Source organism: Pan paniscus, chromosome 17 (assembly GCF_029289425.2).
Source record: "Pan paniscus chromosome 17, NHGRI_mPanPan1-v2.0_pri, whole genome shotgun sequence".
Classification (NCBI taxonomy): domain Eukaryota; kingdom Metazoa; phylum Chordata; class Mammalia; order Primates; family Hominidae; genus Pan; species Pan paniscus.
The window spans coordinates 40,027,738-40,033,737 of NC_073266.2; positions in this window are offsets into that span (position 1 = coordinate 40,027,738).

Below are 6,000 nucleotides of genomic sequence, written 5' to 3' on the forward strand. Positions count from 1 at the left end.
CTGGTCCATTAATGCTTCTCTTCTTTTCTCTTTCCATCAGCCCCTTTGCATCTCACTTCCCCCATTTCCAGCCTTGCCTCCACAGCAGGTGGTGGGGGCATTGCTCTAGCTAACCATCAAGAGCTTACCCTGCTGACCTGCCCTGTCTGACATTCCATGAGGCACTGAACCAGCCCCATGTCCTCAAAGTCCTCTTGGACATTTCTCTGGCAAGCGTCTCCTCTTCAGCTAACATCTGCACTCTAATTCCATCAATGGATTCACAAGAGCAAATCACTAAACTGGAGAATTGATCCACTTCAGAGCCAAGCTCTCTAACCTCCCCAGGCTGCTGGTTGGTTCTTTAATTCATCTCATACTGATGTTCACCCTCACAGAATTGAACTCCACCCTCACAGAATCTTTAAATCATTAAATCTTGTAAATACCTGGAATCCTGGAGACCAACAAATCCAAATCTTTTTTCTTATAAATAAAGAAATGGAAGAAAGCCCAAGATATTAGGTCACACAGTTAATGATAAAGGTCTGATTATAACCCAGAAAAGGGAAACTACAACTCCTTATTCCACCCTAGTTCACCTGTGCCCTCACCCTTCAAGTTGTGGGTTATCATTTCAACACCTATTTAACGAACAACAAATAAATCAGCCGGTAGAAACTCCCTCGATTTTCTGTCTCTACCCCAACATGACGGAATGAAAAATATATATAGGCTTTGGTTCCAGAAAGACCAAGTCTCAGCTCCACTATTTACCAAAAATGTGGCCTTGAGGAAGTGACTAAACCCATTTTGGCCTAAATGTCTTTCCCTGTAAAACAGCAACAGTAGACTGGTAATACATTCCAGAAAGGGCCATCAGCGCTCGCCAAGTCCCCACATTCGACCATCTTTTTTCGGTCCTCATCCATCGTCATCTCTCTGCAGCTGTTACCCATTCTTCCTGCTTTAAAACACTAGTTCTCTGCCTTGACCACAAATTGTCATCACTTAGAGAACTTTAAAACCTGCTGATTCTTGGGCCCCTTCCTCAGAGATTCTGATATAATTGGTATGGAGTGTAGCCTGGGAATAGGAATGTCTGGATCCCTCAGATGATTCTAGTGGGAGAAAAGTTTGAGAAGCGCTGTTTTTTTTTTTTTTTTGAGAGTTATGCTAATCTTGTTTGTTTGTTTGTTTGTTTGTAGGTGCAGGGGTACATGTGCAGTTTTGTTACATAGGTAAATTGTGTGTCACTGGGGTTTGGCATACAGTTTTGCCACCCAGGTGATAAGCATAGTACCCAATAGGTAGTTTTTCTATCCCCTTCTTTCTCCCGCCCTCCACCCTCAAGTCGGCCCCAGTGTCTATTGTTCTCGTCTTTGTGTCTGTGTGTACTCATGTTCCCACTCATCAATGAGAACATGCAGTGTTTGGTTTTCTGTTCCTACATTAGTTCACTTAAGATAATGATGGCCTCCAGCTCCATCCATGTTGCTGCAAAGGACATGATCTCATTCTTTTTCTTTGGCTGCATAGTATTCCAGGGTGTATATGTGCCACATTTCATTTACCCAGTCTACCATTGATAGGCATTTAGAATGATTTCATGTCTTTACAATTATGAATAGTGCTGCAATGAACATATTCATGCCTGTATCTTTATGGTAGAACAATTTATATTCCTTTGGGTATATACTCAATAATGGAATTGCTGGGTCAAGCGGTACTTCTATTTTAAGTTCTTTGAGGAATCACCACACGGCTTTCCACAACAGCTGAACTAATTTACATTCCCATCAACAGTGTATAAGCATTCCCTTTTCTCTGCAACCTCACCAGCATCTGTTATCTTTTGACTTTTCAGCAATAGCCATTCTGACTGCTGTGAGATGGTATCTCATTGTGGTTTTGGTTTGCATTTCTCTAGTGATTAGTGATGTTGAGTTTTTTTTTCACATACTTGTTGGCCACGTGTATGTCTTCTTTTGAAAAGTGTTTGTTCATGTCCTTTGCCCACTCTTTAATGGGATTGTTTATTTTTGCTTGTTAATTTGTTTAAGTTCCTTATAGACTCTGGATATTAAGCCTTTGCAAATATTTTCTCCCATTCTATAGGTTGTTTACTCTATCAATAGTTTCTTTTGTGATGCAGTAGCTCTTTAGTATAATTAGGTCCAATTTGTCCATTTTTGCTTTCATTGCAATTGCTTTTGGCATCTTTGTCATGAAATCTTTGCCAGGGCCTATGTCCAGAATGGTATTTCCTATCCTAGGTTATCTCCCAGGGCTTTTATAGTTTTAGGTTTTATATTTAAGTCTTTAATCCATCTTGAGTGGAATTTTGTATATAGTGTAAGGAAGGGGTTCAGCTTCAATCTTCTACATAAGGCTAGCCAGCTCTCCCAGCACCATTTATTGAATAGGGAGTCCTCTCCCCATTGATTGTTTTTTGTCACCTTTGTCAAAGATCAGATGGTTGTAGGTGTGTGGAGAAGCGCTGCTTTAAAATCATTGCTTGTTGTATTCCTGAGACAGACTGCTGTTCTGTGTTTTCTCCTACCTCTCAGTCACTTCTTTGTATCTGTCACTTGCTATTTTTCTAATACTCTGATGGTTTTATCCATAGCATCTACAAACATAGCTCATTTGCATCTGAACACTTGACATCTAACTCAAGTTCCCCATATCTGCCTCTCTTGACTTACATATTTGGGTTAAAAGTCCATTCATTTTCATAGTTGCCCTGGCTCAAAACTAGACATGTGGAAAAGTCTAGACACTTAAAGCTTGATTCCTCTTTCTGCTGTTGCTGCTCTGTCCAGCCAGGGCCAGGCTGTTCTTTTCTCTCTCCTTCATCGTCTGTCATGGCTACTGCAATATCCTCCAAAATGTCTCTGCCTACCACCTTTCTCCCCTGGTTCCGTTTCCACCCCTCGATTATTGAATGGGTTTCTTCTCCATAGCATCTATCAACATCCTAATGGAGTGGCGTTCTCAGGGGCCCACCATGGGAATGTTGCAATAAATTTTGTTACAAAATAATATCCCTCCCCCGACATGCCAAGTCACCTTCTCCGGTGCATTTCTTTTCTTCCTAGCACTGGTCACCTTCTAATTTCACATTATATGTTTGTTAGTTATGTTTATTGTTAGATATCTGTCTCCCATCATTACAGCATAAGTTACATTAGGGAAGACATTTTTCTTTTTGTGTTTTTTGGTTTGTTCCAAGATCCTAGAAGAGTGCCTGGCACTCAATCATCCTTTGTCAAATAAATTAATAAATTTCAGCCATAGTCAGCAATTAGTGAATTATTCACAAAGAGGTGAGTCCTGCTACCAGAGTTCAGAGTGCCCTGGTAGGATTGCCTCAAGCCCCTCTCCCTGAGACATCCTTGGGCTTCAGGAGGTGAAAAGGTGTAGAGTAGGTAAGGAGAAGAAGAGGTCAGCATGGTAGACCCATCAGATAAGACCATGTATTGATTTCTGCAGAACTTCTTTTGGTTGTTTCCTATTCCACTGTATTTATAAAATGTGGAAATCCCTTGTCACATCACTGTTCAGTCCTGACACAGCCCACAGAAAATTACAAGGGACATAGGCTATCTACTGGCTGAGCAGAGCTCAACAGGCACCAGTGATTTCTTCAGGGCTTCCCAGCACCAAAGATACAGCAAGTAATCTTTCTCTGAGATTAACCTGGCCTCCAGCCACCATAAACACTCAATCTCCCTTACAGGGAGGAAAGATTAAATATCTGATTAAAATTTTTGGCTGCTAATTTATTGAACTTGGATGGAGGAACTGTTTGCAAGTCACATGACTTTCCCTGTGTGTCTGCCGTCGTTGTCACACGCAACAGAGCGAGGTCACCGTGCAGCTGAAAAACAAGGAGCAGCCGAGTCCACGGGGGCGGGTGGCCGAGGGGTACAGTTTTGGGCCATCTTGGACAACTAGGGGGTCAGTTCTTCCCCAGTTGGTTCAGGAAAGTTCACATAGTCTGTGGCTGTTTCTGTTTCAGCCTCTCACTCTCTGTTCTTGATGCTTTGTAGATTTGGTTCATTTCATCCCACCCCCGCCTATTGTTCTGAGCCACCCAGTGCAATGATGTCATGGGCAGCTTAAAAGTATACAGGAAGTCTTCAAAGCTGAATGACTTCAATATACTTTATTCCATGCGCTCTTGCTGCTGGCTGTCTATGGAAACTGTACCTGGCAGAACTCAGGGAGGCAGCCATAGGGTTGGAGACTCTCCTCTCCTCCTCCCCCATTCCATGCTCCCCACCCCACCCCCGTGCCTACTGCTCCCATCCCTCATCTCCATCCCAGGGTTTGGACAGAGGCCAGACCAAAGGAGGGAGGGAAGCTAAGAGAAAGGAAAGCCAGGGGAATCGAAGGTCAAAGGGAGTTTCATCAGAAAAATAGGGGTGCAGGACTCCCAGGACAACCAAAGGTCACTTTTACTGGCCTTTGAGTGATAAAGTCAGTCTGTCTGGCAGAGCTGCCAGTCATGGTACTGCCCCTGGAGAGGAAAAAGTGACAAAAACCACAAGTGACTTGCCTCAACTTGCAAACTGCAGCAAGAGTGTGGCATGTGATGGCTGCCCAGGGATACATTTGGAGTAAAGTTAAACATGAGGTGGTTTGTAACAGGATAATAATAACAGATGTGAGGATGGGGCTTTACTGTTCGCACAGCACCCTTGTATACACATACTGTCCTCTGTGTCCCTCACAAATCCCAATGATGGAGGTAGGGAAAAGCATGAAGAAGGGAACGTTTTTACTTACCCAAAATCACTCAGCTGTCCAGGGTAGACTTGGGGCTCAAGTCCAGATCCCATGTTTTCCCAGCACTCCACTCTGTGCTCACATTGCAGTCCCGGCTTCCTCTCCTTATCCCTACTCTTGTTAGAAATTACCTCTGAGTTCATCCTTGTCCAACTATCATTTTTTCATATTGCCGCACCTTGTGGAACTAGAAGAATTCTTCTTTGCTCCCACAAAAATAACACAGAGTTTGTGCCTGGCCATGGTGCCTGTACCTGCTCAACCCTCCACAGCCTTGCAGGGAATGAATTTCATAGGTATACAGACTAGCCTTCGTCACATTGTTGCAATGGCATTGTGCATTGCCTAGTCATTATTACACACCCTGAGGCGACTATAGTTACATGGTACTGGTATTGAGCTAAGAAAACATACTCGGAACCAGGTGTGTGTTTTCCTGAAGTCATTCTGCACAAGCACAGAAGACAGGAGTTCTCAATCTGGGGTCTATAGATAGAATTTAGGGGGGTGCCTTGAAACAGTGTGGGAAAAAATACATCTTTCTTTTCATTACACTTTAATTTAAATTTAGCATTTTCTTATGAACGTAGACAGCACACCACATCAGTATGTCAGTATATCTGTGACTTCGTTACCACTAGAAACTACAGATTTTTCAAATCACATTTCAGTTGTAGCAGGTATCTTGAAATAACAGTTATGCTCATCACTACTTGGAATTATAGTGTCAGAATTGGAGAATTATGGTATTAGACCTGCTGCTTAATCTTGTTATGCATTGCATTGTACAGACGCACAGATATTTTCATATCACAAACCTAGTTTCTGAACATTTCGATAACGCATGCCCCCAGCTGCATGGAAGGAACCCTAACCTTTTTCAAGATCCTTTATTCCACCCCATCCTAATTATTTCTTGACGTTTCTGGGGATGTTTCAGACCATATTTCCACATAACTGGCTTCCTTTCTAATCCTAAATATATTATCTTATGCATTTAAAGTATTAGTCTGAGAAGGAGAATGCAGGCTTCATCATAGTGCCCAAAGGATCCATGGATCATGAACCAAAAAGTTAAGAGCCCCAGATTTTGCTGTAGTTCAGAGTGCTGGGGTGGGGTACAAGGGGCTTGGTAACCCGATCTGAGCCTTCCCACAGCCTGCTAGTACTCCACTCTGGGCAGGGAGAGCGACACAGGCCCAGGCCATGTCCGGTGAGGAGCTGGGG